We start from the raw sequence: 16,435 nt of genomic DNA, 5'->3' as shown, positions 1-16,435 counted from the left end.
TATAACTTACATGCTCTGTCCTAAAGCAGTAGCATTTCAGGAGTTCTGGTGAGGTAGGAGCTTATCCTTAGTTTAGCTAGTTTGATTTTCAGGTTGAGTGTTAAGTGTTGTGGTCTGAGGCAGAGGAGGGAAGTGATTTTTGACAGCATAATTGATGATCCCAAATCCTTTTTGATTGAATTATGTTGCTGTTAAATATAGGGTCACCATAGTCTCTTGAAACAATTAACCAACTTACACTAAATTATCTGCATGCCTGTTGATGTAAAACAGTTCTTAGTAGTAAACAAAAAAAGGCATAGTGAATTGTTTGAAAGTTTTCTTTCTGGATTTGAAATGAACACATTGAAATCTGAGTTGAAAATACCTTTTAGCTAGGACTGTATATATCATTTTATAGGCAAAACACAAACTCAGTGTTAAATCAGATGTGGTTCTTCAGAATAGCACCAACAGGGTAATAGAGTTGTTAAATTGGCTCCAACCACCAGCACATATATCTTTAAAGAAAAAAAAAAGTTGACAGGGGAAACATATCTCCCAGGAATATAGGCTAGACCATCTGTCAAAGGAGAATTGAAACCATATTTCCATTAGAGGTGGTCATTGATCATGGGTGAAGATTTCTGTAGACAAATTGCATAGACGATGTCATCCTCCACTATCTTATCTTACATGTACAGACTTCAGACATTCTTCAAGGAAAGGCAATTTGGCACTCAGAATTTGAGCAGGATTGTTAAAAATGTAATTCCAAGAAGAGAACTCTACAGGCATTAGTTGGAGAAAAGAGAGACTGAAAAGAGAGGCTGCGTGTTGCAGTCAAGTTCCTGTAAATCAGCTATAGTACACTCCAAGATCAAAGACCAGAAGTTTTGATTGAAAAAAAAAAAAAAGAATTTATTTATTTATTTAGTAGATAAGTGGAAAAGAGAGAAAAAAAACTACTATAAATTAATAAGTAGAAAAGTCATGAAGAAAAGTGATTTTTTTTGGTAGGATCCTTAGAGATAAATATTAAATTTATGAATAGCAATGCCTAGAATCATCTGAGATATGAATAACCTTGCAGGTATTATATTAATTGCATTATTAATCTTGAACACTGATATCGACAGTCAGAAAATGTAAGTATCTCTTAGCAGAAAATAGTTACTTGACAATTTATGCATAAGTTTCAGGCAATTGTGTAAAACAAATTATATAAATCCTAGCACTCTTTGTGTTTGAATCTTCTATATGAATATTACTATCTATGTTAGTGTATGCATAGTGTTGACATCACATACAGACCAAATATATAGTATTGTTTATACCCATTATTAGCATATAATTATTCATTGTATTTATTTCCCCCGAAGCATATAATTTGTTATCTCTCTGAGAAGATCCAAATTCCTTGGAGAGAACTGTATATTTACCTTCCCTAAATATTTTTTAAAAAGATTTATTTATGCATACAAGATCTGGGGTGCAGGCCAGAGGTGCAGGGAGTGAGAAGATTTATCAGAGACAAAGTGGGGAGGAGAACAGGCAGATTGAATGGAATACACTGCTGAGGGGAGCAGTGGGCGGGCCAGGAGAAGTCTGCTGTCCAATGTGGGTCAGCTCCCTGACTGGGGATCGAACTCATGCTGCATTGACTTCAGATAGCTTCACAGTGTTGCCTTTTAACAAGGGAGCTTCACAGTGCTGTCACCAGGGAGGGCCCACCTTCCCTAAATATTCTATTGTATTTTGTACAGTGTTTACTATATATGTAGTTTTTACTCAAACTTACTCATTTAATAATCAGTTTTATGTAAGAGGGTAAGAGTGAACTCTCCTAAAGAAGCGATAGCTATTTCATTATTAAATACATATAAAATGTTAATGTAACTAACTTCATTAATTCACCTTGTCTGCTATAGCCAATAACCTCTCGTTTTTAGACCTAAGGAGAATAGGTCATTCTTTGAAAGCAGTACAGAAACTCTTTTTCTTTCATTGTCAGTATTCAAAGATAACACAAAGCACTTTACAAATGTTGGTTTTTATTTGTCCTGACTGGTTGTCTGAAAAAATATTTGGAAAGCATTCCATGTCTGTATACCACAGTAAGAGAACTTCCAAGGCAACACATAAGAAAAAATAACATAACCTAAAAACTATGTAACCTTCTAGGTCCCAGCCCTCAGTGAGTGGACATGAGTATGTTCTTCCGTGGCTCATTAGCCTGAATGGCTATTAACTCCCATCTGTAAGTGCAAGAACAAACAATTATGTGTGTACTGAATAAGGTAGGGCCTACAGTGGAAAGAGTGAGGTCAGAAAAGATGGAATGGAACAATCGCAGCATCTCCGTGATGGCTAGTGAGGTGCCCACTTCATCAGCTCCTCTGGGTTGTGACTGACAGCGTTTTACTATGTTACAAATGCTTTTAGTCTGTGTCATAGTAAGAAAAATCTTGGAGATAAATATTTTCTGGGTGACTTTTGGTGATCAGTCTTTCTTGTGTATATTCATTATATTTCTGTGGCTCAGTCAGGCACAATGTGTCAGATTAGGGAAGAAAATAAGGAAAATATATTTAGGGTGAAATACAATACTAATTTAGAAACCCTGGCTCGATCATACCTTTTGACCTGTTAGTAGTTTTCAGTGTAGGAGTTTTCAGATTACTCAAACTCAAAGACTTTAATTGGGCTCTTCCTTGTGGCACAATGGGTTAATGCACGGGACCATGAAACTGGCGGCAGCCACTTCAGCACAAGTTCGATTCCTGGCCAGGGAGCTGAGAGCTGACCCACATGGTCCGGCAGACCTCTCCTGACCTTCCTGCTGCTCCCCTCAGCAGTGTAAGTCCTCCATATGCCTGCTCTGCTCCCTCTGCTTCTGGTGAAGCCTCTCACTGCTCCTATCCCTCTGGCCTGTCCCCCAGTTCTCTATGCATAAATAAATAATTTGTTCATTAAAGACCAAACAAACAGGGGCGGGGCCTGGCTGCTGAGCTGGGCAGAGTGGGCTGTGGGGCTCAGAGGGCATAGCCAGGCCTGTGGGGGAAGCAAGGAGTGCTGTCTCCTGCTGCCAGAGCATGCTGAGAAGAGCGCTACACCAGCATGGTCACCTGTGCACTGCAGGGAACGTGACCACTGCTGCCCGTGGTCGCCCTTCATGCCTGCATACTTCAGGGTTGCCAGGGTCGTGGCCATCAATGGACCAGTGCAAGAGGACCAAGGGTGCTTTTGACTTGGCGCTGCTGGAGTTCCTGGTGTGCCCTCTCTCCAAGAAGCCGCTCAGATATGAAGCATCAAGAAATGAATTGATTAGTGAAGAGTTGGAAATAGCTTATCCAAGCATTGATGGAATTCCTAATATGATACCACAGACAGCTAGGAGGACTTAGCAACATAAGAAGCAAGAAGAGTAACGCTAGATCAGAATTAAAAACTACACAGCAATTCACTATTATTATTATTATTATTATTATTTACCTTCTACCTAATCAAAGGTCACATCACAGTGGTGGGGAGTAATGAGGGAGATGAATGTTTTTGTCTCTTCTCACATTGACTGTCCTTATTCCACCGGTGTCTTTAGTAGGATTGTTTTACTCAGCTTCTGTGGAAGAAAACTTCCCACAAAGCTGCACTAGCACAGCCAGCCTGTGCTGCCAGGTCTGCTCTGGCCTGTTACCATCCCAGTGTATGACGTGTTCTTCCACCTTTGGATGTGGATGGATATCAAACTCTTCAGGCATAATTCACGCAACAAGAACCAAGAAGGTGTATGTCACTATCTTGGCTTTGAGCAACTCTGAAAGCTCAGCTCCGTGGAAATACTGGAAATCTCCTTATTGTGGGAAAGAAGCTTTACCTTGGTAAGAGGAGGTGTAAGCTGTGGAAGCATCTTTTTTTATTGCATTTTTGTTTTGCCCTTGTTTTCAGATTTTAATTGAAATCAGAAAAAAACATTTCAACAAATCTTGGAAATTAACAGACCCAAACCCCATTATCTTAGTTAATAATTTGAAATTTTATATTTCAGAATCTTTGGTAGAGTTACATGTTAATGACTAAGATATTTCTAAAGGCATTATATGGGGGTAATTGTAAAGATATGCATTTAAAACTACAGTAAAGTGGAAACTTTACATATTTGCAAAAATTTGGTGTTTGTAAAATTACCTTTATTTCTTTGGCATCAAATGCGTACATTAAAATAACAGGTTAACACTTTCAGAAGAAATATTGTGTTTTGTGGGGAGAGCATTGGTCATAATAGCGATTCTAAGGAAGGAGAAATGTAAAAGTATTCCAAAAATTTTAAATGTAAGCTATGTTAACAGAGGCAATTAATACCTAAAACAAAATAAATTCCCAGAACAATAGCTACCTTTGTGGGGTTCAGGTGGAGTTGTAATGTTTGTAAATAAATAGCTGACTGTGTCCTGTTTAAAAAAAAAAAAAAAAAACAGCTTTAATTTGCGCTATTATTTTCAGGTCTCCTACAATAGGCACTTCCTTATTTGACATTTTAGCTGTCTACATACACATGAAGAGCTTGAGTTTTCAAAATGTTCATGTTTACACAGTAAAACAAACAAAAAAATGTATCACTGTATTGTCTAATTATCAAATGTAGTTTTTGTCTGGGGCTCTCCCTGGTGGCGCAGTAGGTTAAAGCAAGGCACTAAGAAGCTAAAGCCACTTCAGCATGAGTGCGATCCCTGCCCGGGGAAGTGACTCACATGGCGTGGCAGACCTCTCCTGGCCCACCTGCTGCTCCCCTCAGCAGTGTACTTCATCAGTTGGCTATTCTGCTGCCCACTCTGTCTCTGGTGAATCCTCTCACTGTCCTTGAACCTCTGGCCTGTACCCCAGTTCTGTATGCATAAATAAATCTTTTTTAAAAAGTAGTTTTTTCCTCATATGTGAGTATTTTTTAAATAGGTGAGCCAGTCAAAAACATTAAAGTGTCCATCTTTCCTATATTTACATCAGTACAAACTTAAATAATTCAAAAAAATGACAATATGATAATTTCTATTGTTCCAAAGTTTACAGATCTAGTGTTTAATTGTAGGTTTAAAGTTTGTTCGGACTATGAGATCAGCCCTTCTGTGAAATAAATTCAGTTAATACTCCTCAAAATGCTTAAGTTTCCAAAAAGCACATTTAGAATTTTCTTTAAAACATTCTCCTTTTTGATCATAGACTTGTTCCTTAACTCCTACCACTGCCTTTAGATAAAATCTTATTTTCTGACACATTTTCATACATACAATAATACCAGAATATCATGCTTAATGGCTGTTGTAAGCTCTAGGATATATTTTACATGGAAATGGTTTTTTAGTCCTTACTGAGAATGACTTCCCTAGAGTTTTAATCAAATCTGACTCAAACAATAGCGTCTCCCTGGTGATTAGTTAATACAGTTAAGATTAGTGAGAGACCATCTGCAGGAAATGTAATATGAATTTCATTTACGTTTTCATCCAGCTACTTAAACTATAGAATGCAGTTCCAAGACAATTTCAAGTTGTGGATTTAAGCTTGTAACCAAATTGAAGGGAGTCATTCACTTAGCCCTTTTAAAACAAAAGTATTTCACTAATATTTTAGAACTTTCTTGAACATAGTTGTGAAGAAAAAAGATTTAGAAAACAAAGATTTACTATTATTATTTTCATTATAAAAATTCCAACTCTGAAGTATTTTCACACAGTCCTTCTAAACCACATTTCAGTGAATGAACAAAGACAAGACTGTCAAGGCATTTCTCTTTGGGAGAAGTCAGTTCCACTGCTCAGGCAAATGTATCAAGTTTAGAAAGGCTAGATCCTGAGGATAGAATAATGCAATAAAACATGACTAAGAAGAGCCTTTTTCTCATGCTGTTATTAACATCCAGCAAAACCCCAAAGTCTTTTTCGGTATACACTCACATGGACTCCTTCCCATCAAACAAAATTACTTATGACTTCATTCATGAAACAGACGTTTGGTTTCTCTGTCCATAAGTTTCAACACTATTTTTGCCAAACTCACCAACAAGTCCGTCTATTTTACATCTAATATAAAATATAGTTTCAGCCAGTGAAATCATTTATATGTATAAAGGCAAGGGAAGAAAGCTTAAAGTAGACAGGGGCTAACTATATTTAATCCACCATGTATATTGGGCCATCCCAGTGGAAACAGACATATTTCCCTCACTAAGCCTTCTTTCACCATTTGGAAAGGAGCTATGAAGTATGTATATTATGAACTTTTGAACTGTCTGAATTTATTCTATCCACTGAAGTATTGCCCTGAAAATGCCTTTTCAAGTAGTGACATGACAGCTAAAGCTGTTATGTGCTGTATCATTCAGCTGGAAGGTATTACGCTAAGAATTACATTTACTAGCCTTAGCCCTGATTCCCTGAAAATGGGTAAACTGCTTGGTGAGTAATTAATATTGGCAGAATCACTGTAAACCTTTGTAGATTGACTATCATAATCTACTGGAGTGCATCCCAAGTACAAAGCAGCTTTGATTTAATTCATCGTCCATTCCAGATTTGTTTTTCTTTTACTAGCCTGCCCTCTATGCACGACATCATATAAATAAAATTACTGTTTCTGGCTTGAATCATCACTAGTCTTGAGTTAGTGTTTGCATGAAAGACTAATTTAAACAACAGGCAGGGCCACTGCCTTTTATAGAAGACAGGAAGGAGCTCTATTCACTACCATCCTTGGCAGTAATGCAATGTTCAATTAGAATGAATCATAGTCACATAATATGTAAAATATATCATACTAGGTAAACAAAGAATTTGCTCTTATAGAATCACGAATAAAAGAAAGCTTCAAAGGTCATTAGCCTGTCCTCTGGCTTTCTGAGGACTACAATTAAAAAGTCCTCAAAAATTATCTGCCAAGCCCTTTAAATTATTCAGACAAGTAGGCACCACAGTCTCCTTCTGTAAGTCATTACCAGGTCTGCCAGGCTTTATACTCACTAAGATCTGCTTGCTATTTAACCCAGCCATGAAAATAGTCTCTGCCCCAAGAATAGTAGTTCTAGAATAAGATAGGCAATGGATTTTTAAAAAATGTGATGGGAATAAAACAATTTAGTTTTGCTCCAGAATTTTTCCTTTTTGTTTTAGCTAATAAGCTTTTCTAAAACGCCTCAGCCCATTAAACTAGTGAGACAGATTCTAGTTACAATGTGGAACGGTGGCTGGACCTAACTGTGCCCCAGACCAGAATGTGCTCTCTGAAGAAGTGCACAGAAGGGCGAGCAAGCAATTCCTCAGACAGTGCAAAACAATTTACATACACTGAGGGCTATGTGTTAGGCGCTGATTTGAGTTCCCCCCAGGAATGAAATCCTCAGATAGCTTACAAGATGATTCTTTTCCTTTGACAAGCAAGAAAGTGAAGTTTTGAGGAGGCAATAACTTGCTAACATGATCTAGTGGTCTGTAATTCATTTGGGTCTAAACTCAGGCACGTACATGTAAAGTCTTCATTTAACTCCAATAAAATAATTAAGCACTTGATAAAGATTACATATTTCACAGAGTTGGGGTTAAAAAAAACAGGTAGCAATACAAAGTGAAAAGATTAATGGTAACTATTAGGAGTTAGTGAGTGCTAATAAATGGCCAACATTTTTTTTTCTTTAAATTTCTAATTATTTTTAAATAATATGTTTATTTTTACATCATTTTGTGTCTTTTTCCATCTCAGTTGTAATCCCCGTGGGCTTCCCATCACCACATCACCCATCTGCCATCACCATAGTCCAGTGCACTTCCCTCCTCCCACTGGTTTTGATCCCATTCCCCATTCCACCCCTGTAAACTGTCTCTGGTATGGACCTCCCTGGTGGCGCAGGGGGTTAAAGCACAGTACTGAGAATTTGAAGCCATTTCCTTATGATTTCTTTTCCCGCCTGCAGCCTGCCCCGGAGGAGACCACATGGCGTGGCAGACCTCTCCTGACCCGCCCGCTGCTCCCCTCAGCAGTGTACTTCGTCGATCTTCCTGTTCTGCACCCCACTCTGTCTCTGGTGAATCCTCTCACCCTCTGCATCTCTGGCCTGTACCCCAGTTCTGTATGAATAAATAAATAAATCTTTAAAAAAAAAGTCTCTGGTATATAGTTGTTCATTATTATTTTTTGCTTGCCTTTGCCAATGTATTTTTGATAAAATTGTGAGAGGTCTATGGATGTGCTGGGAAGTCACTTGTCCTGTAGAGGCAGGAGAATTCTAAAGATTATTTCAGGCCAACTGTACCTTGCCATGTATTTCAATTATCCTAATTTCTGAGCTGTGTACTTAATTAAAATGGGCTAACCCAAAGGAAAGTTTTAAATCTGATGATGAAACTTTTGAGGGCTTTAAGGACGAATATCCCAACAAATTTTTATTTGAATGTAATGACCTCTTTACTCCCTAATCCCATTATTTGCTACTTTGCAGTGTTTCCAAATCTTTTGGTTTGTCTTCTTGTTTCTTACTTTCTACAAACTCTAGTTTAAATCTTTTTGATTCCTTTAAACCCATACCCTTCATCTTCCTCTTCAATTTTAGCAGTGATTCTATATTTTTCCATGATCTATAATGGCAACTTCTCTACTACTGAATGACAGACAGACATACTCCTCATCTATGATTTTTCACTCCTTTCTAAGAATAAGCTTTCCTCTTAATCTTTTTTTTTTAGATTTACTTATTTATGCACACAAGACCTGGGATATAGGCCAGAGGTGTGGGGTGGGTAAGTTAGAGGATTCACCAGGGACAGAGTGGAGAGCAGAACGGGTGGAATAAAATACTCTGCTGAGTGGAGTAGCAGGTGGGACAGGAGAGGTCTGCCATGCCATGTGGGTCACCCCTCTGGCGGGGGTTCAAACTCGTGCTGCAGTGGCTGCTGACAGCTTCATAGTGCTGTGCTTTAGCTTCTATACCACTTTTTTCTTATTAGGAATCATGTACTATAAATTCCTCCATTTCTTTTTTCCTTTCTTTCTCCACTTTTTCCTTGACAAGTCTGAAACATTAGAATAAACCTAAACAAAATAATAAGACATTATTCTTCAACTGACTACAGTCTGTATTCAGTCACCTTCCTATTTCTCTCTTTGCATGAATTTTTTTGAACGTTGTCTACTTAATATTATTAGCTTGTTAACCCCTGAATGCATTTCCTTTTAATTGTCTAATTTTTGTCGTCCAGTGTTTTATTAATATTAACACTGTCAAGTTGCCACTTACGTTTTAAAAAATAAATTTGAGGCCCTCCCTGGTGGCGCAGTGGGTTAAAGCACAGCACTGAGAATCTAAAGCCGCTTCCGCATGAGTTCGATTCCCATCTGCCACGGAGGTGACCACATGGCGTGGCAGACCTCTCCTGACCCGCCCGCTGCTCCCCTCAGCAGTGTACTTCGTCGATCTGCCTGTTCTGCTCCCCACTCTGTCTCTGATGAATCCTCTCACCCTCTGCATCTCTGACCTGTACCCCGGTTCTGTATAAATAAATAAATCTTTAAAAAAAATAAATTTGATACTACTTTTTAACATCAATTATTGGGGAAGACACTGCCTTTCCTGAATTACCCATTAGCTTGGTTGGTTTCTTCGTTGCTTTTACCCAATACCTTATATGTTGTTGTTTGCTTAATGCAACTTTTATGTTCCGCTCTTCCTTGAGGAATAATTTCCCTGAAAAACTGCACCAAGCTTCATAACTATAATTTCTAATGATATCCTAATGATTGTCAAAGACATAATTTCAACAAGATTACTTCTCACTAACATCTGAACTTCTAATCCAGTTTCTTACAGGACATTCCATACACTTAATTTATCTGGCTTTCTAATTGAACACAAAACAAAATAAACTCCAGAGCGCTTCCTCTACTATTCTCTCTTCCTGTGTTTTTGACTTCAGCCCATGGCAAATCCTTTTATCAGTTGCCCAGCCATAAACTTCGGTGTTATTCTTGACTTCCCTTTTCGTCATCCCTCCCATTTCCATGCAATCTCTGTGCCCTGGTTGTTTAAGTCTCTTAAGAATCTTTCCAACCAGTCAGATTTTCTCCAGAGCTGCTCGCGCTCAGGACACCACCATCTCTCAGCATTCCAAAAGCAGCATCTTCAGTTTCTCAATCTTCATTGTTGTCCCATCCAGTTTTCTGGGCTGCGTCTTTTCAAAAAACAAACCCAACCATGTCATGATTTGACTTAACATTCTTCATTGTCAACTCATTGTTCTTGCACTGATGTTCAGATATTAACAGAACGTGCAGACAATTCCTGATGGAGTCCCGGCTTAGTTCTCCAGTCTTGCCTCACGTCAGACTGATTTTCTTTAACACCTGTACTTTGAATTCTGTGCTTTTTGTCCATTGTTTCCTTGAGCATGTGCACTCATTTCTCTCTCTTTTTTCTTTCTTTTGCTGATTCTTTATTTCTTAAAGATTTATTTATTTATGCATGCAAGAAATGGAGTACAGTCCAGAGACATGGGGTGAGGGAAGGGAGAGGGTCCGCCAGAGACAGAGTGGAGAGCCGAACAGGCAGATTGATTGACTGAAATGTACCTGAGGGGAACAGGGGGCAGGTTAGGAGAGGTCTGCCAAGCCATGGGGGTCACCCCCCTATCTGGGGATCAAATTTGTACTGTGGTGGCTGCAGAGAGCTTTATAATGCTGCACTTTGATCTTTGTGCCACCAGGGAGGGCCCACTTTTGCTGATTCTTTAGATCAAGTTTTTCTTATGAAACTTTTCGTTAATTCAATCTGGGTTAGGCACTGAGTCTTGGCATTATTACCTAAGCCTTCCCCTGTCATAGGTTTTTTTGGTTTTGATCTCACTATTTGTCATTATACCATTTTAAATTAAAAGCAGAAATGAAGGCTGAAAATTTTATCTTGATAACTTTGTTATCAAGTCGGGGTCTAGTAAAGTTTTAGGCAATATATATTTAAATGTACTTATTGAATACAAGACTACAGAGTAAAAGTGACTTCATTTTTAATGACAATGTTTATTATTGTAGAAAATATGTATATGCCTTGATAGAATTGTCTTTAAAATGAATGCAATGATAATTTACAATATGACATGTGAATATGATCTGTAAGCTGTTGAAACTCACTGCTATGTGCCATCTTAATTCATATGATTCTATGAGGCTAAACTTCAAATCTCTTGGGAATTAAATTATTTTTATTTATTTGGGGGGGCATAGAAGACATGAGTTGTAAGCCAGAGGTTCAGGGAATAAGAGGGTTCACCAGAGACAGAGTGGGGATTGGAGAGATGAATTTACTGAAATACTTTGCTAAGGGGGGCGAAGAGGTACAGCAGGCAATCAGGAGAGGTCTGCTGCACCATGTGGGTCAGCTCCCTGGGATCGAACTCAGGCCTTAGCAGTGAGGGTACTGAGACTTAACTTCTAGGCCATGAGGAGTTACAGCCCTTCTTGGGAATTGGGAGAAGTCATTTAATTCTGGGTATCTGAACCATCTGCAGAAAGTGGCAGGGTTGCTCAGAGAAAGTCACTAAGGCAGCTGAACTTCTAACCCTTTACTTCTTTTCCTCACGAGAACAAAAATAATTCCTGGGCTAATCATTTTGCTTACTGCCCCTTAAAGTAAACTTTCAATATTCCAAAGCTCCTGATGCCCTTTTGAGCATTTTGATATTATTTTGTTTGGATAAGATCTCTAATTCCTGTAAAGCTGATAAGATAGTCTGATCTTATGTGTAGTTTCAACACAACAGTTATTTAGACTATTTTCTATTGAAATTACAATAAAATATATGATTTTTATCAAGGTAGCTCTCAGTTTCCATAGCAGAGCACTGTAAAAAACTTTTAATTTTCCCCATTTGATTATAAAATATTTGAAGGAACATTCAAGCCAGCTTTATAATCTATTACTAACCCTAACAGCTAGCTTGTACACTTTAAGTAGATTTAAGTTGCATTACTAAATTTTATTTCAAAAAACTTACATGTTTATTCAGAGAACAGTGCTAAAGACAAAAACGGGTAATTGCTGAATTGAGTATTTAGATAGAAATTTTCATTAGATATTTTAATTGGATTTCTGTGAATAAAGATTCCATCACACATCATAGCTGGCCCTACAGTATCAGAATGCTAAGTATCCATCTATTACAAATGAACATGCTGTTCTGAGCGTTCTGAATATATGGTTATTCTAGCTACCTTCTAAAGGGGACAATTGATATTTACTGCTTCAGAGGTTCTGATGAGTGGGTGGAGGAAGGGCTGGGAGAGGGGAAGCTGGAGCCAGTTATGAGAAAAAGATGTATTGCCATGTTTGTGGCGAAGGCAGAGTGAACACGAGTCTCAGAAGATAGCATATAAATCAGGATACCCTGACATAATAATATCAGAGAGGACTTTCTAATGGAACTGATTTCACAGTCTCAGTGTGTCATAAAAAGTCTATTTGAAAAACTGCAATAATAATTAGACATCTGCCAAGTTTTAGTATCGATGTTTGCTGGAGGACTGAAACTTTACTGAAATCTGTTTCTTGAAGACATTGTCTCAGATAATCACAGCCTTTTTAAAATCAGAATATCCTGTGTGAACCTTTAAGTGAAAAACATGAGCACACTGGCAAGGAAGGGGGGAGGGAATGGGCATGGTTCCCTCTTGGGATTTTTGCTCAGTTTAAGAAGCCAGGAGAGGTGTCAACTATATCAAAATGTAGTTGCAATTTTAAACTAGCAAACTCACTATAAGTACTTTAAAAATTCTTGTAGTGACAGTCACTAAAATTTTTCTTTGTAAGTCAAATTTTAATTTGAATCTCCAGGAAATAACTTCTAAGAAATGAGCAGGAGTGGAAAGGAGCATATTTGCTCCATTCAACACAACAGAAAAATTTATGCTAAATGCATTAAGTTTTAAGAAGTGTGAAAATTCCATTTTATTGCCATCCAACGAGCAGAAATTTTCATTCATTGCTTTTAAAAACGAATAAATTGGATTTTTCTGAATTACACTCAAGGAATGATTTCATGAATTAAGAGTCATCTGAAGGAAATTTTTTCTCTGCCCACTCACAAGCAATTACCATTTTATTTTGGCAACACATTTTGATTTGTTGTTGTGTGTGTGTGTAACACATTCAGTGATGGTTATGGATGTGCCTTGTAGTAGTTTAAGAAAATTCTGTGAATTTAAGAACATTTCTTTTGCGCCAACCAAAAATGTTAGTGAAGTATATGTGTAAAACAAATGTGGTTTGGGCTACAAATTAACCCTGCAATGCTTCTTGAACACTGTGTATCTGTTGAGTTCAAGCTCTCTTTCCATGATACTTACCTCAAAGTGATGTGAGTCCTTTAGGGCTCTCAGAAAAAGAGATTCAGGTAGGTGATTTAAATGAGAGAAGGGGGCCCGCTGGCAGGGTGGGGGACTGAGGGGTGAGGGGGTGGGGGGATCGGGAAGCAGCTGCCAGTATTCTCTGAATGCAGCCTCAGCAGGAATGCAGGCTCAGTGGGGAAGAAGCCAGTGTGAATCACTGATCTGTAAATTCTTGCAGTTTTACATGTCTATAATAGACAAAAGTTTGAATGTAGATTTGTAGATTTTTTTTTTTTTTTTTGGTGACCCAAGAGCTGATCATTTCTACATCTAATACAGGGAGTTAATATTCTATATTAGTCTATATTCTACATCAACTTACATGGATACAGAGAGCAGTGTCTTCCTGGTCCTGGGTTCAGTTTCTATAAAAGTGAATTTAATTAGCTTATATTCTTGATAAAATGTCTTCATTGAATTGTATTGAATGTTATTTGGTTTTCATGGAGAATTGGTATATAAAGCAACACTATGAAGACTACTGGATTATGGTACAAAACATTAGATATGGCTTACTAAGTGTTAAATATCACTTGTATAAGCCTTTATAAGCAAATTTAGTTTTGAATTTAATACTAGTAAAAAATGTTTTAAGGTAATTAACATTACATAGTACATAATGTCCACTGAGAATGAGCAAAGTGATTTAAAAGTTTAGTCTCAGTCATGGGAATTATGAGTTCAGGAGCACGACTACTTACATCTTTCTTCATGTACACACTTTTAGGTTTTTTGTAACTAAAAGCTGTATGTGTGTAAATACTTTAAATCATTCTTTGGCAGGTGAGATACAATTTTATATATCAATCAAAACATAGTTAGAGTCTTATGGCATCTATAAAATGATGATACTTTATCAAAAGCTTAGGTTGTCTGAATAAGAACATAAATAGTAATAAAATTGGAAAGTGTCTTCTTTTTCTTCACTAATATACATTATTATGTGAAGAGATAATAGGATAATGTTATAGCTTTGGAAAAGGCTTGTAGATTAGCAAGTACAATTACTTTTAAAACCTGATGGAATAGAAAGCTGGTAATGGTTTGCACCAATAGAGAAGATACATGCAGTGTGTGTTGATTTCACTCTGTGTTGGCAGGCCTTGTAGATTTCTTATTGGATGTATATGTATTGCTTTTATTTCTTTTATTAATTTTTAAAATTGTCTTACATTGTTTTCATATTTGCCAGTATTTGATTTCTCCCCTCTGGGTAGTCTCTATAAATATGCCACCACCACACCACCTGTGAGCCATCACCATGGACCCTTGTCTTTGCCCCGCCCTGTTTTGCTCTGTCTCCCCCTCCTCCTCCCCGCTGTAAACCTCAAATCTATAGTTGCTTATACGTTTTGTCTTTTTAAAATTCCTTTGTTTAAATTCCCTATATTCCTCTTATATGTGATATCATCTAGCATTTTTCTGTTTCCCTGTGAGTTATTTCACTGAGTACAATCCCTTCCAGCTCATCCATGTTACTGCAAATGGCATGAGATTATCATTTTCATTGAGTAGTAGTCCATTGTGTATAGATACCATATCTTCTTGCTTCAGTCAACTGTTTTTGGGCAATTAGGTTTTAACTTCCTTTTTCAGGTAAATAACATTGTTTAGGAAAATTGTATTTATGGTTGAGGATAAATTATACTGGGCAATTTTAGCCAGAAAAATAAATCTCCCAATGAATTATCTAACACTTAAGTTGTATTTGGTTAAAAGTTAGCTTTCTCTTTTTATTTACATTCATTAGGATTGAGGTTCCTAGAGAAGGAGGGAGACCAGAGGGAACAAAGGGGGTGAAGGCTTTGTGGCTGAGGGTGGAGAACTATAGGTGCTTTGATGGTGGGAGTAGAGTGATGACATAAACCTGAGGCCAAATGATCCTACCCTAAAGTATGCAGTGTTGTAAAGCAATGTTACTGTTATAAAAATTCATTATAAAATACAATAAATAGAGCAGGTAAACTTTTCAATAGAGTAAAGTATTTTTAGGGGGGACAATATCACATAGGATTAAAGGTAGATTTCAATTTTGTTTTTGAGAACAGTTTCAACATCCTTTTAACCTTCATGTCCTTTGAACTTTAAGGACAATGCCAGGCATATTGTATGTTTACTATAAAGCCTGTTGAACTTTATTCACAATGCACAACATATGAACACAGAGTCAGAAAACTATTTTATATATTACTGTATACTATTGACCTAAATCTGACATCGTTTACTGAGACAATTATTTCAAGTTAGAAGCAAAGTTTCAAAAATGGTTATTGAGCAGTTGCATTCTTCAATGTGTTTGTAAAGTTTAATGAAAATACTTTAGTCTTCAAAAATATTAAGAAATCATCATTTCCAAATTTAAATTCAGTTTTGTACATTAGTTGCTCAATCTGTTGTTATATTACACTTGCTTCTGCTAAGATCACACAAGTTTTCATTTCAACGACACAGATAACATTCTTCTAGTAATTCTGAGTAAGCACAGTAAGATAGGGTTTCTTTTCTATTTTTGTCTTTTTTCTTTTTGTTTTTGTTTTAGATGAATCCTTGCACTCTCTAAGATTTTATAATCCCTGTCCTGATTGAAATGGATTAAAAAGTAGTGTTACCTACTTCTTCCCTTATCCTCCTCAATTCCTAATCTTCACAGTAGAAAAATGTACTCAAGGTAAAGGTGAGCAGTTTTAAGTTTACATTACTTTATAGACCATTAACTTATAATTTTACATGTTCAAATAACTTCAAAATTGAGTTTCCCTAGGGAATTGGTGGCATGTATTTCAATTCATTTTCTCCAAGTGCATGTTGTAGCTGAGACCAGTTATCTCTTCACGTAGTATTTTGCATCGCATTTTGTCTTGCTGCTGAGTTTGAAAAATATTTTACTTCAATTCTCTATGAATTCCCATGTTTCTCTGCTAAGTCTCATCTAGGCATCTGACATATAACAAGCAGTTATGTAATTGTACAGATTAATAGCTAAATGGATACTGTTTTCTCTTCATTTAATTTAAAGAGCATAAAATATGCTATTGTT

The 16,435-nt window shown here is 37.1% G+C and overlaps 2 pseudogenes; both read left to right on the top strand.

Annotated features, from left to right (window-relative positions):
* The first annotated feature begins 3,074 nt into the window (after positions 1 to 3,074).
* Positions 3,075 to 3,386, top strand: LOC101628676 (annotated as a pseudogene).
* Positions 3,387 to 3,528: 142 nt separating this feature from the next.
* LOC101628442 lies at positions 3,529 to 3,800 on the top strand (annotated as a pseudogene).
* The last annotated feature ends 12,635 nt before the right edge of the window (positions 3,801 to 16,435 follow it).

The sequence above is a fragment of the Condylura cristata genome, unplaced genomic scaffold, assembly GCF_000260355.1.
Source record: "Condylura cristata isolate star-nosed mole 26May11 unplaced genomic scaffold, ConCri1.0 scaffold00004, whole genome shotgun sequence".
Taxonomy (NCBI): Eukaryota; Metazoa; Chordata; class Mammalia; order Eulipotyphla; family Talpidae; genus Condylura; species Condylura cristata.
Note: the sequence above shows the minus strand (reverse complement) of the source record. Positions and strands in the feature narration are given on the sequence as shown.